The sequence below is a fragment of the Anolis sagrei genome, chromosome 5 (genome assembly GCF_037176765.1).
Source record: "Anolis sagrei isolate rAnoSag1 chromosome 5, rAnoSag1.mat, whole genome shotgun sequence".
In the NCBI taxonomy this organism is placed as follows: Eukaryota; Metazoa; Chordata; class Lepidosauria; order Squamata; family Dactyloidae; genus Anolis; species Anolis sagrei.
The window spans coordinates 6,672,375-6,694,753 of record NC_090025.1 but is presented as its reverse complement, the minus strand read 5'-3'; the positions used below and the strand labels follow the sequence as shown (position 1 = coordinate 6,694,753).

The 22,379-nt window shown below is 44.3% G+C and overlaps 1 protein-coding gene across 3 annotated transcripts in view; it reads right to left on the bottom strand.

Annotated features, from left to right (window-relative positions):
* GFRA4 (GDNF family receptor alpha 4) overlaps nt 1-22,379 on the bottom strand; it is a 231,845-nt gene that overhangs the window by 53,158 nt on the left and 156,308 nt on the right. The window lies entirely within an intron of this gene.

Here is a 22,379-nt window from a genome sequence, read left to right as displayed (position 1 = left end):
TAAAATCATATGCTAATATGTATCTTTTATAGAAATACATTTTTATATGTGTTTTTGTGGTTAGGAATCGTGGGAGTTGAAGTCCAAAACACCTGGAGGACTGAAGTTTGCCCATATTTATTTATTTATCGAGTCATCAGCAACCAGTCAATTATATTACATTTCTAACAGAACAAAGCAAACAAACAGACAAAATACAAAAATACAAAATACAAAATGTGTGAGTTTGGTAGTTGATTAAATGTCCTTTGACCAGTATCTGGCCACTTGGAGAGCTTCTGGTGTTGCTGCAAGGAGGTCCTCCCTTGTGCATGTGGCAGGGCTCAGGTTGCATTGCAGCAGGTGGTCAGTGGTTTGCTCTTCTCCACACTCGCATGTCGAGGATTCCACTTTGTAGCCCCATTTCTGAAGGTTGGATCTGCATCTCGTGGTGCCAGAGCGCAGTCTGTTCAGCCCCTTCCAAGTCGCCCAGTCCTCTGTGTGCCCAGGGGGGAGTCTCTCATTTGGTATCAGCCATTGGTTGAGGTTCTGGGTTTGAGCCTGCCACTTTTGGACTCTCACTTGCTGAGGTGTTCCAGCGAGTGTCTCTGTAGATCTTAGAAAACTATTTCTAGATTTAAGTCGTTGACATGCTGGCTGATACCCAAACAGGGGATGAGCAGGAGATGTCTCTGCCTTGGTCCTTTCACTATTGGCTGCTACTTCCCGGCGGATGTCAGGTGGTGCAATACCGGCTAAGCAGTGTAATTTCTCCATTTTGCCCATGCCTGATCTACATTGTAGAATGAATGCAGTTTGGCACCAACTGAACTGCCGTGGCGCAATGCTATGGGATCCTGGGAGTTGCAGTTTCATGAGGCACCAGCCCTCTTTGGTAGAGAAGGCTCAAGACCTTGCAAAACTGCAACTTCCAATATTCCATAACACTGAGCCTTAGCAGTTATAGAATCATAGAATCATAGAATCCTAGGGTTGGAAGAGACCTCATGGGCCATCCAGTCCAACCCCCTGCCAAGAAGCAGGAATATTGCATTCAAATCACCCCTGACAAATGGCCATCCAGCCTCTGCTTAAAAGCTTCCAAAGAAGGAGCCTCCACCACACTCCGGGGCAGAGAGTTCCACTGCTGAACGGCTCTCAGTTATAGTGGTGCCAAACTGCATTAATTCTACAGTGGAGACACAACCAAAGTCTACCAGGGCTCAATTACAGTTGGGAGATCCATGTGAATAGGATGAAGTATGGATGAATTTTGGAAGCGGAACCTGAGTGCCTTAAAAAAAAAAAAGAAGCTTATTGCAAGATTGATTTCTCAGCTTTCTATAGCTTTTTTCCTCTTTTCTTTTCTGGCGAGAGTGCTTTTCCCGACTTCTATTTTATCTCTTCTCCTGCACAAAAACCAGGGGCAGAGCTATTTTGAACAATAAGCAATTTACCATCCTGAGTTTTTCTAAAGCAGTAAAAAAATGCCTCGTTTATACATTCACACACACACACACACACAACCAGGAAAGAAAGGGAGAGGGGGGAAAAATCCATAATTGCTCAAATAAATGCATATAGCGACAGTGCGCTGCCGTAGACAGAAGCGAAGACACACTAAAAACCACAGGGAAACTCTGCATGGTTGTAAATCAACATGTTTTTAATGGTTATATCAACAAATCACTATTTGCCATTCTTTGGGGAATAAGTGATGCACTCGAGGAAACAGAAAGGATTAAAATCAATACTTGTAAATGAAGGCTTTCGGCTCAGTGGGCTAAGGAATGCCTTCGGGTGTTGGTTTTCATCAGCTCTGCTGACCCAGGGACCGATCGCTGAATGCTGCAGAATTAATGCAGTTTGATGCCACTTTAACTGCCGTGGCAAAATGCAACGGAATCCTGGGAGTTGTAGTTTTCCAAGGTCTTTAGCCTTCTATGCTCCAGAAGACAGGAGCAGAATTCAAAACGATCTTAACACATTAGAGAGATGGGCCAAAACGAACAAAATGTGGTCCCAATCTTCAAGAAGGGAAAAAAGGATGACCCAAACAATTACCGTCCGGTCAGCCTCACGTCGATACCAGGCAAGATTCTGGAAAAGATTGTTAAGGAAGTGGTCTGCAAACACTTAGAAACAAATGCGGTCATTGCTAATAGTCAACATGGATTTATCAAAAACAAGTCATGCCAGACTAATCTGATCTCTTTTTTTGATAGAGTTACAAGCTTGGGTAGATGCGGGGAATGCCGTGGATGTAGCGTACCTGGATTTCAGTAAGGCCTTCGACAAGGTCCCCCATGACCTTCTGGCAAGGAAACTAGTCCAATGTGGGCTAGGCAAAACTACGATGAGGTGGATCTGTAATTGGTTAAGTGGACGAACCCAGAGGGTGCTCACCAAAGCTTCCTCTTCATCCTGGAAAGAAGTGACAAGTGGAGTGTCGCAGGGTTCTGTCCTGGGCCCGGTCCTGTTCAACATCTTTATTAATGACTTAGATGAAGGACTAGAAGGCATGATCATCAAGTTTGCAGACGACACCAAATTGGGAGGGAGAGCCAATACTCCAGAGGACAGGAGCAGGATTCAAAACGATCTTGACAGATTAGTGAGATGGTCCAAAACTAACAAAATGAAGTTCAACAGTGACAAATGCAAGATACTCCACTTTGGCAGAAAAAACGAAATACAAAGATACAGAATGGGGGACGATGATGCCTGGCTCAAGAGCAGTACATGTGAAAAAGATCTTGGAGTCCTCGTGGACAACAAGTTAAACATGAGCCAACAATGTGATGTGGCGGCAAAAAAAGCCAATGGGATTTTGGCCTGCATCAATAGGAGCATAGTGTCTAGATCTAAGGAAGTAATGCTACCCCTCTATTCTGCTTTGGTTAGACCACATCTGGAATATTGTGTCCAATTGTGGGCACCACAATTCAAGAGAGATATTGAAAAGCTGGAATGTGTCCAGAGGAGGGCGACTAAAATGATCAAGGGTCTGGAGAACAAGCCCTATGAGGAGCGGCTTAAGGAGCTGGGCATGTTTAGCCTAAGGAAGAGAAGGCTGAGAGGAGATATGATAGCCATGTATAAATATGTGAGAGGAAGCCACAGGGAGGAGGGAGCAAGCTTGTTTTCTGCTTCCTTGGAGACTAGGACGCGGAACAATGGCTTCAAACTACAAGAGAGGAGATTCCATCTGAACATGAGGAAGAACTTCCTGACTGTGAGAGCCATTCAGCAGTGGAACTCTCTGCCCCAGAGTGTGGTGGAGGCTCCTTCTTTGGAAGCTTTTAAACAGAGGCTGGATGGCCATCTGACAGGGGTGATTTGAATGCAATATTCCTGCTTCTTGGCAGGGGTTTGGACTGGATGGCCCATGAGGTCTCTTCCAACTCTTTGATTCTATGATTCTATGATTCTATGAATACCCAAGGGCCAAAGTTTGTCCAGGCATGATCTACATTGTAGAATGAATGTAGCTTCTAGAACTGTGTTTCTCAACCTGGGGGATCGGGACCCCTAAGGGGGTCATGAGAGGGGTGTCAGAGGGGTTGCCAAAGATCAGAAAACACAGGATTTTCTGTTGGTCATAGGGGTAGTTTGTCCCAATTGTATCATTGGTGGGGTTCAGAATGCTCTTTGATTGTAGGTGAACTATAAATCCGAGCAACTGCAACATCCAATGTCAAGGTCTATTTTCCCCAAACTCCACCAGTGGTCACATTTGGCATATTGAGTATTCGTGCCACGTTTGGTCCAGATCCATCATTGTTTGAGTCCACACTGCTCTCTGGATGTAGGTGACTACAACTCCAAAACTCAAGGTCAATGCCCACCAAACCCTTCCAGTATTTTCTGTTGCTCATCAGGGTCCTGTATGGGAAGTTTGTTTCAATTCCATCATTGGTGGAGTTCAGAATGCTCTTTGATTGTAGGTGAACTATAAATCCCAGCAACTACAACTCCCAAATGACAAAATCAACCCCTCCCCACAACCCCACCAGTATAATTTGGGCGTATTGGATATTTGTGCCAATTTGGTCCAGTGAATGAAAATGCATCCTGCATATCAAATATTTACATTATGATCCACAATAGTAGCAAAATTACAGTTATGAAGTAGCAACGAAAATAATTTTATAGCTGGGGGTCACCACAACATGAGGAACTGTATTAAGGGGTCACAACATTAGGAAGGTTGAGAAACACTGTTCTAGAACATGGCCATATGGCCCAAAAACCCTACAACAACCCAGTAACAAAATGAAGTTCAACAGTGGCAAATGCAAGATACTCCACTTAGGTAGAAAAAAAATGAAAAGCAAAGATACAGAATGGGGGACAACTGGCTTGACAGCAGTAAATGAGAAAAAGATCTAGAAGTCCTTGTGGACAACAAGTTAAACATGAGCCAACAATGTGATGCTGCAGCTAAAAAAGCCAATGGGATTTTGGTTTGCACCAAGAGGAGTATAGTGTCTAGATCCGGGAAGACATGCTACCCATACTCTATTCTGCCTTGGTCAGACCACATAGAATCATAGAGTTGGGAGAGACCTCATGGGCCTCTAGTCCAACCCCCTGCCAAGAAGCAGGAACATTGCATTCAAAGCACCCTTGACAGATGGCCATCCAGCCTCTGTTTAAAACTTTCCAAAGAAGGAGCCTCCACCACACTCCGGGGCAGAGAGTTCCACTGCTGAATGGCTCTCACAGTCAGGAAGTTCTTCCTCGTGTTCAGATGGAATCTCCTTTCCTGTAGTTTGAAGCCATTGTGCCGCATCCTAGTCTCCAGAGAAGCAGAAAACAAACTTCCTCCCTCCTCCCTGTGGCTTCCTCTCATGTATTTATACATGGCTATCATATCTCCTCTCAGCCATGGCAGTTCAAGTGGTGCCTTCAGGAATACTGTGTCAGTTCTGACACCACAATTGAAGAGAGATATTGACAAGCTGGACTATGTCCCGAGGAGGGCGACTGAAATGATCATGGGTCTAGAGAACAAGCCCTATGAGGAGCGGCTTGAAGAGCTGGGCATGTTTAGTCTGAAGAAGACCTCTGTCTTGTCTGGATTCAATTTCAATTTGTTAGCCCTCATCCAGACCGTCACCGGTTCCGGACCTGAACAGCCTCTTTAGTAGCAGGTGGGAAGGAGTGACAGAGTTGGACATCATCTGCGTACGTACAGATGACACCGACCCCGAAACTCCAGATGCATGGAGTGCTATTACCTTCCCGCTGGAGTGGTACCTCTTGCTGTACTCACATTTGCATGTTTTCGAACTCCTAGGTTCATCAGAAGCTGGGGCTAACAGCGGGAGCTCACCCCACTCCCCAGATTTGAACCAGGGACCTTCGGTCAGTAAGTTCATCAGCTCAGTGGTTTAACCCACTTCACCACCGGGGGTGGGGGCTGCTTCCTCATTTAAAGAAGCATACCCAAACTAAACATCTAAGTGGCCTCTGGAACTCATTGCCACAATACATGGTGAGAGTTGCCATCATTTTCAAGAGAGATCAGAGAATGTGGTGGAGGAGGAAATGGAGGAGAAAGGCCTATTTGCACCGGGATTGTGGCACAGCTGGGTGAGTGTCAGCTGCATTAAGATCACTCTGACAAAAGGTCATGAGTTCGAAGCGAGCCCGGGTTGGAGTGGGTTTCCATCCAACTGTGTAGCCTGTTGTCGACCTTTGCAACCCAAAATACAGTTGGATCTGTCAAGTAGGAAAATAAGGTACCACCTTGAAGTGTGGGGAGACTAAATTAACTAATTTATGAGGCCATAAAAAAGATTCCAGCAAAGCACTCCAGCAAAAAAAACATGCGGGGAATGCGGAAGTACTTCATCAGCGTCGCAGATGGACGATGAAAGCGACAGCTACCCTGGTGGCCAGAAAAAGTTAAATAGCCTCTGTCTATGTCTGAATATGTTGTATGTCAAAAATTGGCATTGAATGTTTGCCATATATGTGTACACCGTAATCCGCCCTGAGTCCCCTGCAGGGTAAGAAGGATGGAATATAAATGCTGTAAATAATAAATAAATAAATAAATATTTGTGTCAAAGCTTAGAAAAGTTACTTTTTCTGGAATACAGTTCTTAAGAGATTTCCAGCCAGTCAGGGGATTCCTGGATCCTCAAAGTAACCTTTCCAAGCTCTTATTAATGACTATACGGAATAGCAGAAAGGTTATACCCTGGTTATTAATGAAGTCTGCTTGGCCACAGTGGGAATTATCCTTACTTATAATGCATGCAAATATGAAACTTCGTAAGAAAGATACAAAAATTATGCAAGACGTCCAAGTTTGGTGACCCTTTTAGACTCAGCAATGGGGACTATTTTCTTGTTCTCCTTGCTATTGGCAGCGGAGCTGACTTGCTTTCTAATCCAAGCGGCTGATTTCCTTTTTCCTGATGCCTTCCCATTATGTTTTAATCTCTTTTATGTTTTAATTAACCTACACGATGTTTTCGCTGTACAGGTATAGCTCAGTTAATGAAGTAGATGTGTTTTGGGGCATTACTTCTTCAACAGAAAAATTGGTACCAGAGGCAGAAAATAGCGCAGAAAGAATAGCAAGAGCTTCCTACGCCACAAAAAAGACAACAAGAAGGAGAACAGTTGAGTCTTACTTCTGCAGACGTATATCCCCAGCGAACAATATGCATGTCTGAAAGGGAAACAATCAGGTCAGAGAGGCCTTGCAGAAGGCAAACAGATATGTTTGGGATCATTTATGTGACACCTGAAAGCTTCTTATAAAGTGAAGCTACAGATCATTTTTCTTTCATTCATACAATCATATAGGGATCTCCAAGGGTCATCCAGTCCAACCTCATTCTGCCATGCATAGAATCATAGAATCCTAGAGTTGGAAGAGACCTCATGGGCCACCCAGTCCAACCTCATTCTGCCAAGAAGAAGGAAAATTTCATTCAAAGCACACCTGACAGATGGCCAGCCAGCCTCTGTTTAAAAGCTTCTAAGGGTCTGGAGAAAAAGCCCTATGAGGAGCGGCTTAAGGAGGTGGGCATGTTTAGCCTGAAGAAGAGAAGGCTGAGAGGAGATATGATAGCCATGTATAAATATGTGAGAGGAAGCCACAGGGAGGAGGGAGCAAGCTTGTTTTCTGCTTCCCTGGAGACTAGGACGCAATGGAACAATGGCTTCAAACTACAAGAGAGGAGATTCCATCTGAACATTAGGAAGAACTTCCTGACTGTGAGAGCCGTTCAGCAATGGAACTCTCTGCCCCGGAGTGTGGTGGAGGCTCCTTCTTTGGAAGCTTTTAAGCAGAGGCTGGATGGCCATCTGTCAGGGGTGATTTGAATGCAATATTCCTGCTTCTTGGCAGAATGGGGTTGGACTGGATGGCCCATGAGGTCTCTTCCAACTCTTTGATTCTATGATTCTATGATTGATTCAGGATGATGGTCATATCACTTAGAGAGAAATTTCAAGCATAATCGATATTTCACAAGAATGTGTGGGTCACATTAGAATCATAGAATCAAAGAGTTGGAAGAGACCTCATGGGCCATCCAGTCCAACCCCATTCTGCATCCAGGGAAGCAGAAAACAAGCTTGCTCCCTCCTCCCTATGACTTCCTCTCATGTATTTATACATGGCTATCATATCTCCTCTCAGCCTTCTCTTCTTCAGGCTAAACATGCCCAGTTCTTTAAGCCGCTCCTCATAGAGTTGGTCTCCAGACCCTTGATCATTTTAGTCGCCCTCCTCTGGACACATTCCAGCTTGTCAACATCTCTCTTGAATTGCGGTGCCCAGAATTGGACACAGTGTGATTCCAGATGTGGTCTAACCAAAGCGGAATAGAGCATGGGGAGCATGACTTCCCTAGATCTAGACACTAGACTCCTCTTGATGCAGGCCAAAACCCCATTGGCTTTTTTAGCTGCAGCATCACATTGTTGTCCACAAGGACCACAAGATGTTTTTCACACATACTGCTTCCGAGCCACGCGTTCCCCCAGGATCTAAGCATTCCCAACAGATGGTCATTCAGCCTGCTTAGAAATCTCCAGCGAAAGAGACTCCACTGGACTCCAAGGAAGCATCTGTGATAATGTTTTGGTGGGATCTCTTTTCCTGCAATTTAAATCCATTACTCTTGTGTTTTAGATTCTAGAACAGCAGAAAACAAGCTTGCCACCTCCTCAATGTGACATCTTTTCAAACATTTAAACATAGTTATTACGTCCCCTCTTTCTCTCAACGTTCTCTTCTCCAGGCTAAATATACCAAGCTTCTCAAGTGGCTCCTCATAAAGATACGAGGGTTGAATGAAAAGTAATGCCTCCACCTTTGTAACTCCTCAACAGATAATAATAATAATAATAATAATAATAATAATAATAATAACTTTATTTATACCCTGCCACCATCTCCCCAAGGGACTCGGAGTGGCTTACATGAGGCCAAGCTCAACAACACATAAAAACAACAAGCAATAATAAAACAACAAGCAATAAACAAAATAAACAATACAATTAATATAACTCACAAGTAGACAATAACACACACACACACACAAAACTTATGGCTGGGCCAGATGTAATAGTTAAAACTTTAAAAATAAATGCTGGACATGAACAGAGGATGTATCTAGTAGGAGGGTTTTAAATCAAAAGTAAAGAGCAATCCAACAGGTAATTAAAGTGCTTCTCAAGGTATTTGCAGGGGATTGTTTCCTTTATTCAGGGAAGGCACACTGGAACAGCCACGCTTTCAGGCTCCTCCTAAAGACTGCCAATGTGGGGGTATGCAGCAGGTACTGGCTTGTTTAGTAGACTCTCCTCTACAGTTCCATTTTCGAAGGATGCCTTAGCATTGAACAGTTGTGTTGTTAAAGTGCAAAGTATGGAACCCTAGCAGATGGTCGGTCAATGCAACTTAAGCAATGTGCAATCATTGAATTCTTGACAGCAAAAGGTGTCATCCAAAGGAGATTCCTCAGAGAATGCAAGCTGCTTATGGTGATTGTATTGATGTGAGTACTGTACATTGTTGGGTGAGTAAGTTTAAAGATGTAAGGTGGGAACATCTGACTTGTGTGACAAACAAAGAGTTGGACGTCCTGTGACAGCAACTACTGAGTTTCACAAGCAAAAGGTTGACAGATTGATTCAGGATGAACGTCGTATCACTCAGAGAGAAATTTCAAGCATAATTAGCATTTCACAAGAACGTGTGGGTCACATTATTGCTTTGCTTGGCTATCGGAAGATCTGTGCGCGATGGGTTGCAGAAACAGTGTTGACTTCTTCTGTGACTGCTTCAGAAATTGTCTGGTGATTATGTGAAAAAGTGAACAGTGGTAGTTAAAGAGCACATTCTAAGGATTATTATTTCTGCATTTGATTTATTAAAATATTCCCATCTAAACCCAAGTAACAAAGGTGGAGGCATTACCTTTCATTCAACTATATGTTTTCCAGACCATGGATTATATGCCTTGCCTGGTGAGGTTACAAGCCAGTTTCACCCCAATCTAGATCCACTGACTAGAAGTCTGGAGAGGTTCAGGGGCTCATGCAAACACAATTCAGCACATTATGATTTGATTTAATTGCCATGGTTCTATCTTTCAGAGCATCCCTGACAGATGGCCATCCAGCCTCTGTTTAAAAGCTTCCAAAGAAGGAGCCTCTACCACACTCCAGGGCAGAGAGTTCCACTGCTGAACATGTTCAGAGTCTCTGCCTTAATGGGTGATATCCAGAGAGAGCTGGCCTGTGTTGTGCCATGATTATTATTTTGACCTTGCTGTGCATTAGCTCTCAGTGTTGGATGCTCAGCCCTCTGCTTCACATCCCTCCAGCCTCCTCCTCCTCCCCCTCCCAATTGCATCTCCCCCATGTTGCATTGTGCGTCCGCTTGAGCCTACACACACCTTTGTGTGTCCTTCCTCTCTTCTTGTTGTCGGCTGCCCTTTGTAGCGGGGAGAGAGAGCGCGCCCTGTGATAATGACATCCAGCCCTGGCACAACCCTCCCTGCCAAAGACATGAAGCTAATTATATTCAATCACTTGTTCCCCCTTTCATCTGCTCCAAGGACCGTAAAATGCTCCAGTGTACCGACTCATCTCGCTGAGTATTATTGAGGCAAATAGTGTAGGAAGTTTTTTCTAAAAAAGAATATATCAGAAGAGGGGGAAAAACAGAAAAACAAAACCACCACCGCCTTCCCTTGGGAGGCTGAGCCATTTTCTACAGATAAGGACAAGGCCGCGAAGAAGTGGTTTATGCAATCGGCCCCTTCAGATGCCCAGCCCTATAAGTCGTTGTGTGTGTTTGTTTGTAGGTCTCCTCTTTTGGAAAACAACTAAACGGTTAGCATTTGCCAGCCTTAAAGAACATGCTGCTCTTGCCAGCCAACAAAGAAACTGATCGGTAGCAAGGTCAGGACAGAGGAAAAGTAATGACTGAGATCCTGCCTCATGCTTGGATGGCACAAGTGTACATTACAGCCTGCAAACATAAATATGCACATAGGAAGAAGCTATGCCAAAACAGGAATGGGTGATATTGCACTGGGTGCAGTCATGATGCATAATGCACAACTACAATGCACAATCAGAGTGAGCAATGCACAGCTGTAATGCCTAACATGCAACTGCAATGCATAACATTGATATATGTTCAACTGTTTCTGCCACTCTGAGTGCCTGGATCCTATGCCAAGCTCTTTATGGTTCACCCATGTGTTTTTGCTATGCAGGATTCTATTATTTGGCCTTGCCATGCTCTCTATGGTTCTGCAATGTGGTTGCAGAACATTGCAGAACCATAGAGAGCATGGCAGGGACAAAAAATAGGATCCTGGCAATAACTAACTTACTACACGGGTGAAGCTCTGCCACTTAACAGAATGCTGTCTGTTCTGTCAGAATTTCCTTTAGAACAGGACGTGCAACCTTTGCCCAGCGGGAAGCCAGGGGGCCCAAGGAGAAGCTCTCAGAGGGTTTCCACCACAAATGATCTTTAGATGGCTTGTGAAGTATAACAAAGTATTTTATTAATGAACAATCAAACAGAAACTTCTCTTGTCTTCAATAAAGCTAAACAAATGATTCCAGGCTTTTATGCAACTGGTGACTTCCTAAACTTGCCCACGAAGGACAGGCAACTGTCTTCAATAACTTCTTCTTTACTTTAAATGGAAAATCCCCTTTTTAACTTCTCCCAGGCTGACTGTAATCTAACCCTAACTGATGTGGGCTCCGCTACCAGGTCGAACTGCATCTCGAAGCACCGAGTGGACCTACCAGTAAAAGTTTAGATACTCTCCAGCTGGAGTTCTTTGGTCTTCCAAACTGTTCATCCTCCAAAATTCCTCAAAGCTTTAGGACTGCTTCCCTGGAAATCTTTGGTTGCTCTTAAGACTGTTCTCCCTTGGAAAGTCTTAAGGGTTGAAGCTTTTGTACAGGAGAAGCTTGTACACGTCCTGTACATTAGCCTTCCTTACTGAGACTAACTAAAAATGGCTCCCTTCCCTTCCTAATTACCCTGAGCAAGGGGCGGAACCAAAACTTAATGATGATGGACAGGTGACTTGCCCTACGACTGCAACCAAAGGAAGAAACCTTTCTGCAGAGTCCCTGAAACTTAGGATTGCAAACAAACATTTAATACAAAGCAAATAAAGTTGGAGCTCCTGGTACAGCCGTACCAGCACACTGTCCATATTGTTTTGCAGTGTCTGCATTTTGACAGCTTTGCATTGCCCAATCCAGTGCTTTATGTGCCAGTGTGCCTGCTCATTTTTGCAATGGTGAATCCTCAGCAGCTGTTTCTGTATATTTACCCCATTGAAGATACCTAGGAAGTATCATGTGCCATTCCATGGAACTCATTGTTAACTGGTGAGTCAAAATACAGATAAATCTAACAGTTCTACTAATAATTGGATCCACATGAAAAGGTTTCATTTATGGAACTGAACACATGGAACCAGTAATATGATTGATTTCTTAAATAAGTACTTCTGCATGTGTAAGGGAATGCACACAGGGGTATGAGAACCACAGATATCTACCTCCATGTCTGAATGTATTTTGTGGTGGTGTGGTCATAATATCGAGAAAACCAAAGTGCTCTTCTAGCAGTCACCAGCCAATCCCTCTCCAATGCCAGAAATACAGCTTACTGGTGTAACATTAGAAAATGTTGATCATTTCCGCTACCTTGGCAGCCACCTCTCCACAAAGGTCAACACTGCTGCTGAAAAACACTGCCTGAGCTCTGCGAGTTCAGCATTTTTCCGAATGAAGCAGAGAGTGTTTGAGGAGACCAAGGTGCTTCTTTATAAAGCTATTGTCCCCCCAACCCTGCTATATGCCTGTGAAAGTGGACTGTCCACAGACATTACATGCAACTCCTGGAACGATTCCATCAGCGTTGCCTCCGGAAAATCCTGCAAATTACTTGGGAAGACAAGCAGACAAATGTCGGCGTACTGGAAGAAGCCAAGACCACCAGCATTGAAGAGATGGTCCTCTTCCATCAACTCCGCTGGACCGGCCACGTTGTCCGGATGCCTGACCACCGGCTCCCAAAGCAGTTGCTCTACTCCGAACTCAAGAACAGAAAATGGAATGTTGGAGGACAGGAAAAGAGATTGAAAGATGAGCTCAAAGACAACCTTAAAAACTCTGGCATAGACACAGAGAACAGGGAAGCCCTGGCCCTTGAGCGCGCCAGCTGGAGGTCAGCTGTGACCAGCAGTGCTGCAGAATTTGAAGAGGCACGAATGGAGGGTGAAAGAGATAAATGTGCCAAGAAGAAGGCGTGTCAAGCCAACCCTAACCGGGACCACCTTCCATCTGGAAACCAATGCCCTCACTGCAGGAGAAGATGCAGATCAAGAATAGGGCTCCACAGTCACCTACAGACCCACCAGTACACTGATCTTGGAAGACTATCCTACTTGGACAACGAGGGATCGCGTAAGTAAGTAAGGTAATAATAATAGCCCGAAAAAACCTACAAGAACCTAAGGTAATAATAGCTTAACAGGTGATTTGAGCGTGGGTTTGTTGTTCTGTGGTAAGTAGAGAATTCCGATCTCCACAAAGATCAAAAAAGTGAATTACACAAGTATATACTGGACTGATGGCTTTGTTAGCCATTAACATTTCAACAACTGTCAACAAAAGGCTGATCTCCTACATTAGGAAGAACTTCCTGACTGTGAGAGCCGTTCAGCAGTGGAACTCTCTGCCCCGGAGTGTGGTGGAGGCTCCTTCTCTGGAAGCTTTTAAGCCGAGGCTGGATGGCCATCTGTCAGGAGTGATTTGAATGCAATATTCCTGCTTCTTGGCAGGGGGTTGGACTGGATGACCCATGAGGTCTCTTCCAACTCTAGCATTCTATGATCAGGGTTTCATAGCCTTAATCTTGAAAGGCAAAGCTATGAATCAACTATGTAAGAAGACCCACACTTATGCAACCGAACCAAGGACAAAATATTCAACCAAATCCACAACCCAATGTATATTCATGCATAAAGTGCATTCATAAACAATGATGCTCCATGAACTACATATTTGCATGGTGTGCTGTGCATACGTATTACCCTTTCCAACCTTTTTGCACTTGCTTACTTTAGATTATGCCTAAACATTAAGGACTTCCTGACTGTAAAAGTCGTTTGATTGTGGCATTAGATTGCCTTGGAGAGCGGTTGGCTCTACATCTTTTTGTTCTTCTTGTTGTGCGCCTTTGTCAGATGTTCTAGACGTCTCACTGTTTGTTTCAAGGAAAAGTCTTATTATATTTCAAATAGTAGTTTATTTGTTTAACAAATAGCAGGATCAGCCTACTCGTGACATTCTTTGTCAGAACTGAGGATCTCTACAGAACCATCCTTCTAAAAGACCTTGCACACCCAGATGTTCATAGGCACATCAATCATCCCCTCTTTGTATTATTGTGAGAAAGGTTCAATATGTTGTTGTAGGTTTTTCGGGGAATATGGCCATGTTCTAGAACAGTGTTTCTCAACCTGGGGGTCAGGACCCCTGGGGGGTCATGAGGGGCTGTCAGAGGGGTCACCAAAGACCATCAGAAAACATAGTATTTTCTCTTGGTCATGTGGGTTCTGTGTGGGAAGGTTGGCTCAATTCTCTCATTGGTGGGGTTCAGAATGCTATTTGATTGTAGGTGAACTATAAATCCTAGTAACTATAACTCCCAAATGTCAAGGTCTATTTTCCCCAAACTCCACCAGTGTTCACATTTGGGCATATTGAGTATTCGAGCCAAGTTTGGTCCAGATCCATCATTGTTTGCAGCCACAGTGCTCTCTGGGCGTAGGTGAACTACAACTCCAAAACCCAGGGTTAATGGCCGCCAAACCCTTCCAGTATTTTCTGTTGGTCATAGGAGTTCTGTGTGTCAAGTTTGGTTCATTTCCATTGTTGGTGGAGTTCAGAATACTCTTTGATTGTAGGTGAACTATAAATCCCAGCAACTACAACTCCCAAATGTTAAAATTTGGGCGTATTGGGTATTTGTGCCAAATGTGGTCCATCGAATGAAAACACATCCTGCATATCAGATATTTACATTATGATTCATAACAGGAGCAAAATTACAGTTATGAAGTAGCAACAAAATCATGTTATTGTTGGGGGTCACCACAGCATGAGGAATTGTCTTAAGGGGTCGCGGCATTAGGAAGGCTGAGAAACACTGTTCTAGAAGCATTCTCTCCTAACGTTTCACCTGCATCTATGTTCATAGGTACATCAATCATCCCCTCAGCTCTTTTTACTACTGTGAGAAAGGTTAAATATGTTGTTCTAGGTTTTTCGGACTCTATGGCCATGTCCTAGAAGCACTCTCTCCTGACGTTTCATCTGCAGGCATCCTCAGAGGTTGTGAGGTCAATTGGAAAGGTTCAGTGTGTTAGAAAGATAATGCACTGTTAGATAGGAATGCATTGGCTGTAACTCTGTTGTGCGAAACTGGTTGAAAATACAGTTCTAAAGGACATGTGGTCACACACCTACCAAAGGGTTAAGTAGGAGGAGGGCGACTAAAATGATCAAGGGTCTGGAGAACAAGCCCTATGAGGAGCGGCTTAGGGAACTGGGCATGTTTAGCCTGAAGAAGAGAAGGCTGAGAGGAGATATGATAGCCATGTATAAATATGTGAGAGGAAGCCACAGGGAGGAGGGAGCAAGCTTGTTTTCTGCTTCCTTGGAGACTAGGACGCGGAACAATGGCTTCAAACTACAAGAGAGGAGATTCCATCTGAACATTAGGAAGAACTTCCTGACTGTGAGAGCCGTTCAGCAGTGGAACTCTCTGCCCCGGAGTGTGGTGGAGGCTCCTTCTTTGGAAGCTTTTAAGCAGAGGCTGGATGGCCATTTGTCAGGGGTGATTTGAATGCAATATTCCTGCTTCTTGGCAGGGGGTTGGACTGGATGGCCCAGGAGGTCTCTTCCAACTCTTTGATTCTATGATTCTAAGTAGGTGGTGATGTAGAACTTAAGAGACAGCTGAAGAAACTGAGTCATGACCATGTGACAGGCATGCCGAGAGTTGCATCATTCACTTTTGTCCCTGGATGATAACGAGAAGCAATGGGTCTAAAAGAGGGCAGCAAGCATGTGCTCTTTTTCTTGTCATGATTCTCATGCTTCTCACCATACATCTGTTGCTGATATCTGTAACCTACGTCATGAGTATATGTCTGCACATGCCAGTGACTGATAGGAGTCAGGGGATCCTGATGTATGCCATTGACTGCATATACAGACATCAGGGCATCCTGATGTATGTGTATATAGCTGTACATAAAGCACTGTGTCAAAGTTAAAAGCCTCCACTGTGAGTTTGGATGAAAACTGTGTCAAAGAGTTTTCTTATGCAGTGAGCAGCACAAGGTCAAGCTGTGCAGTAAAACTCTGCTGAACCCTGATAAAGGACTCTGCTATGTTTGGGTTGAATGTTTAAGTTTGCCTCTGAGACAATCAGTCTGGTGCGCAGTGTATTTAGGGAGGATGTGAGTAGGAAAGAGAAAACTATAAATCACACACAATTTCCCAGTCACGTCTAACCCTAGGCGTAAATAGACTTGTAACACTTCCTCCGTTCCATATTTACCTTTGATTGTCCCAGCCAAATGGTTTTCCATAAACCCTGTACGTCTCCACATAGTATATATGCGACAGTACTATGTTCCATGTTGACCTTTATGACATGACTAGAAAGGAGTCATGACAGCCTTCAAGGAACTCCTGACTTATGGAAAACCTGAGTTCAATCTATCATAGAATCATAGAATCAAAGAGTTGGAAGAGACCTCATGGGTCATCCAGTCCAACCCCCTGCCAAGAAGCAGGAATATTGCATTCAAATCGCCCCTGACAGGTGGCCATCCAGCCTTTGTTTAAAAGCTTCCAAAGAAGGAGCCTCCACCACACTCCGGGGCAGAGAGTTCCACTGCTGAACGGCTCTCACAGTCAGGAAGTTATTCCTCATGTTCAGGTGGAATCTCCTCTCTTGTAGTTTGAAGCCATTGTTCCATTGCGTCCTAGTCTCCAGGGAAGCTGGAAACAAGCTTGCTCCCTCCTCCCTGTGGCTTCCTCTCACATATTTATACATGGCTATCATATCTCCTCTCAGCCTTCTCTTCTTCAGGCTAAACATGCCCAGCTCCTTAAGCCGCTCCTCATAGGGCTTGTTCTCCAGACCCTTGATCATTTTAGTCGCCCTCCTCTGGACACATTCCAGCTTGTCAATATCTCTCTTGAATTGTGGTGCCCAGAATTGGACACAATATTCCAGGTGTGGTCTAACCAGAGAAGAATAGAGCATGGGGAGCATTACTTCCCTAGATCTAGACACTATGCTCCTCTTGATGCAGGCCAAAATCACAGGGTTTTCTTGGCAAGATTTGTTCAGAAGAATTTTGCCATTGCCTTCCTCAGAGGCTGAGAGTGTGTGACTTGCCTGAGGTCACTTGGTTAGTCTCCATGGATGGATTTGACTCTTGGTCTTCAGAGTTGTCATTCAGTGCTCTATCGAGTCACCTCCGGGCTGAGAAAGGCAGTATATAAATATGGTAAATAAATAAATATGGTAAAATAAATATTGTGCTAGTTATTAAGTGGCCATCTTTCAGGAGATCAAGGGGTTGAACTTGATGAGCCTGACTGTTCCTTCCAACTGTTAAGTTTCTGTGATTCTATGTGCAACACAAACCCATGCACCATCCCACCCATTTTACATTAGGACAAAGATACTAGACTTTGGCAGGGAATAGTACTCATGTGCAAAAAGCCCAATAGGATCCTGGCAAGATCTACTCAGAGACCTGATTCCTTTGGAGATATAGAGTTCCTTTTCCTCTTCCTTGGATCAAGGCAATTGTCCTCCTCCTTGGCATCAGGACAATGAATGAGCTTTCGATCCTTAGACAATTTCACCGGCGTTTGCACATATTCAGGTGCCTGGAATGCAATCTTTGCTTTATTCCGCGTTGAGTAAATAATACGCTTCACAAATTCCCAGGGCACGGGCTTTGATAATTGATTGTATAAATGGCTTCTTGGAAGCTTTTATGGCCTCTTGAGGGTGCGGGCGCATGAAAGACGAGGCTCTGCAAACAAGTCCGCATTGTCTCAGCTCTCTTTCTCCGAGACTCATCCATCATTTGTACATTGGGGGACAAGGGAGGGGGGACTCGGCAGAGCCGACAGTTTCGAAGAGAAAGTACTCATGGAGGCACCATTCGAACACGGAGGAGAAAGATTGGGAGGCCAAGTGCGGATGCTGGAGGAATTGCTTTGGACAGGAGGAGCAATTGAAAGTTCATATTAGCACTGGAAGGAAAGGGCATCTTGGAAGCGATAGAGGAAACCAGGCCACAAGGTGCCTGTCCCACATTTGAAAGATGGCTTGGGTGGGTGGCAGAGTCATCGCTAACCTTGGAAACATACCTTTGAACATGAATGTGTTCCTCTCATTTGCAGCCATTCCCCTCCATTTATTCTTGTTAAAGTGGTCACAAAGTAGATTGGTTTCTGAGCATTCGTTCTTTAACAGAAAACATACTCCCCGTGGCAGAAATAAAATGGAGAGGAATAGCTTTCATACCACAGAAATTGAGATAATTTCAGAATGGGTTGTTATAGGGTTTTTTTTGGCTATATGGCCTACCTGCGTGACCGTATCTCTATGTACGAACCCACACGATCTCTTCGATCATCTGGAGAAGCCCTGCTCACGCTCCCAACACTATCGCAAGCGCGATTGGTGGGGACGAGGGAGAGAGCCTTCTTGGTGGTGGCCCCTCGACTCTGGAACTCACTCCCCAAGGACATTAGGCAAGCCACAACTCTGGCAGTCTTTAGGAGGAGCCTGAAAACATGGTTGTTCCAGTGTGCCTTCCCAGAATAAGGAAACCCCCAGCAATATGTCCCTAAAAAGGTAAAGGTAGTCCCCTGACATTAAGTCCAGTCATGTCTGACTCTGGGGTGTGGTGCTCATCTCCATTTCTAAGCCGAAGAGCCAGCGTTGTCCGTAGACACCTCCAAGGTCATGTGGCCGGCATGACTGCATGGAGCGCCGTTACCTTCCTATTGATCTACTCACATTTGCATGTTTTCGAACTGCTAGGTTGGCAGAAGCTAGGGCTGACAGCGGAAACTCACGCCGCTCCCTGGAATCGAACCTGCGACCTTTCGATCAACAAGCTCAGCAGCTCAGTGCTTTCACCCACTGCTTTGGACAGTCCCTAAACGCATTTTATTAATGATTTAAGATTGTCTGCACATTTCTTCCCTCTCCAAAACTTCTGTCCTAGTTACATGTCACCTTGTCATGCCCAGCATAATTTTTAAAATTTTTAATTATTACATTTGGCCCAGCCATAGGTTTTTAAACATGTCGTGTTATTGTTAATGTTTATTGCTTATTTTTGCTTATGAGTGTATTTATTGTTTTGTATTATTGTTGTTATTGTTTATTGTTGTATTGTGGACTCGGCCTCATGTAAGCTGCACTGAGTCCCTTGCGGAGATGGTAGCAGGGTACAAATAAATAATAATAATAATAATAATTATTATTATTATTATGTTCTAGAGGCATTCTCTCCTGACATTTCACCTGCATCTATGGCAAGCATCCTCAGAGGTTATGAGGTCTGTTGGAACTAGGATGCTTGCCATAGATGCAGGCGAAACGTCAGGAGAGAATGCCTCTAGAACATGGCCATATAGCCCGAAAGAACTTACAACAACCCAGTAATTCCGGCCATGAAAGCCTTCGACAATACAAATTATTATTATTATTATTATTATTATTATTATTATTACTATTATTATTATGTTCTAGAGGCATTCTCTCCTGACGTTTCACCTGCATCTATGGCAAGCATCCTCAGAGGTTGAGAGATCTGTTGGAACTAGGATGCTTGCCATAGATGCAGGTGAAACGTCAGGAGAGAATGCCTCTAGAACATGGTCATATAGCCCGAAAGAACCTGTGATTCCGGCCATGAAAGCCTTTGACAATACATTAATTTCAGAATGTTTGAGCATAAAAAATTCCAAATTAACAGTATGCCCAGGTGAAACAATTCAACCAAGGTTGCCTCTATCCTGTAGAATTCATGCAGTTTGAACACACTTTAACTGTCATGGCGCAGTGTTATGGAACGGTAGGAGTTGCAGTTTTAACGAAGTCTTTAGCGCTCTCTGCCTGAATGGGCTAGTGCCTCATTAAACCTCAAATCCCAGGATTCTATAGCACTGAGCCATTTGATTTGGGATGTTAACCTGTGCTGGATGGTGCACCCTGCACCCTGAAGGTGCAGGTTCGCAGTCTGGGGGTCCTCCTGGCCTCATGCTTGAAGCTCAGGTGTTGGCGGTGGCCGGGAGCGCGTTTGCACAGTTAAAGTTTCTGTGCCAGCCATGCCCATACCTTGAAAAGCTTGATCGGTCCATGGTTGTACATGCCTTAGTCACATCGCAATTAGATTACAGTAACACACTCTATGTGGGGTTGCTCCAGAAGAGCGTCCGGAAACTTCAACTGGTTCAAAGTTCAGCAGTCAGACTGCTGACAGCGGCGGGATACAGAGAAGGAACTATTCCACTCCTGAAACAGTTATACTGGCTATGCTGTTTCTGGGTGTAATGCAAGGTGCTGGCTTTAGCCTATAAAGCTCTAAATGGTTCAGGCCCAGCCTACTTGAGGGACTGCATCTCCTCCTACAAACCCGAACGAGCTCTCAAGAATTCAATGACTGCACGTTGCTTAAGTCGTATTGACTGACCATCTGCACAGGGTTCTGTACTTTGCACTTTTACAACTCAACCGTTCAACGCTAAGACTTCCCGCCAAAATGGAACTGTAGAGGAGAATCTACTGAACAAGCCAGTACCTGCTGCATACCAGTACTGCCATCTGTAGAGGAGTTACGAAGGTGGAGGCATTACTTTTCATTCAACCCTCAAACTTAAATCAATGTTTCTGTTGTGTTCATGAACCCAGTGTATTCCATCAGTGGTCCATGGACCACAGATAAGTATCCTTGATCTAAACTAACTTCCTTCCTTCCTTCCTTCCTTCCTTCCTTTCCCCACCTCCTCCCACCTATCATAATTCATGCCCACTTTTTTCCTTCTTCTTCTTCTCAGCTTTCCTACCTTTTGCTGTCAGTCCCCAGTGGCGTTTTATTAATCCATCTATTTTCCAGCCCACGCTTGGGTGCTCTTGTTTTACTCCCGGTTTAATTTCCACGGCGCATAAAACACTCACGGCCCTGACAAGGCAAGAGTTATGATTCCCAGAGTTGCTTTTACGAGGTCCCTTTAAAAACTCGCTACTTGCCAAAAAAATTAGTGGCTCGAAGGAGTAAAATACTGTCTGGGGCCGTAATGCTCTAATTATCACACTTAAGTGCCGATTATTACAAGTTTTTGCACAAGGGTGTGTCCTCGCCGGGCACATCAGTCGTGGGAAGGATAACGCTTGTATGTCTCGCTCAGTGAGGAAGACCCACATCTATCACGGCCAATTCCGTCACTTGGATTTGAGGATCAGCAGAGAGAAGTTCCTCTCCTTCCATGGTCGAACAGCTCTTATGGCCAGGAAGTAAGAGCTAACAGTTTGGAGAACTGGGCCAAAAGTAATAAATGAATCCCAACAAGGAGAAATGTATAGTACAACACTTTGGTGATAAAAATGAAGTGTACAGAGGTGGGATTGCTGACTCTTGGTTTGAAAACAGATCATGTGAAAGGGATCTAGGGTTCTATTTGTGCTGTCATGCGCTGGGCCTATAGCAGTTGGCTTTCAAACAGGACGTGCTCTTTGTGCCCAGCGGGAAGCCGGGGTGCCTCGAGTGAGAGGCCCTAAGGATTTTCCTATACAGAGTCTTTAGAACAGTGGTTCTCAACCTGGGGGTCGGGACCCCTGAAGGGGTCGCGAGGGGATGTCAGAGGGGTCACGAGGGGATGTCAGAGGGGTCGCCAAAGACCATCACAGACAGTATTTTATGTTGGTCATGGGAGTTCTGTGTGGGAAATTTGGCCTAATTCTATCGTTGGTGGGCTTCAGAATGTTCTTTGGTAGAAGGTGAAGTATAAATCCCAGCAACTACAATTCCCAAATATCAAGGTCTATTTCCCCCGAACTTCACCAGTGTTCACATTTGGACATATTGAATATTCGTGCCAAGTTTGATCTAGATCCATCATTGTTTGAGTCCACAGTGCTCTCTGGATGTAGGCGAACTACAACTCTAAAACCCAAGGTCAATGCCCACCAAACCCTTCCAGTATTTTCTGTTGGTCATGGGAGTTCTGTGTGCCAAGTTTGGTTCAAGTTCATTGTTGGTGTAGTTCAGAATGCTCTTTGAATGTAGGTGAACTATAAATCCCAGCAACTACAACTCCCAAATGACAAAATCAATCCTCCCATCCCAACCCCACCAGAATTCAAATTTGGGCATTTTGGATATTTGTGCCAAATTTGGTCCAGTGAATGAGAATACATCCTGCATATCGGATATTTACATAGCGATTAATAACAGTAGCAAAATTACAATTATGAAGTAGCAATGAAAATAATTTAATGGCTGGGGGTCACCACAACATGAGGAACTGTATTAAGGGGTCACGGCATTAGGAACGTTGAGAACCACTGCTTTAGAAACTTGACAGGTTTAACAAAGTCCTTTATTTTTGCTTAAGTCTTCAACAAACCATCAAATACTTCTTAGATCTTCAACAAATTAAACAAACACTTCAAGGCTTTGAATCAACTGGTGGCTTTCTTAATCTTGTCCACAAGGGACAGGCAACTGACTTTGTGAACTGTTTCTTTCCTTTAAGAGGAAAAC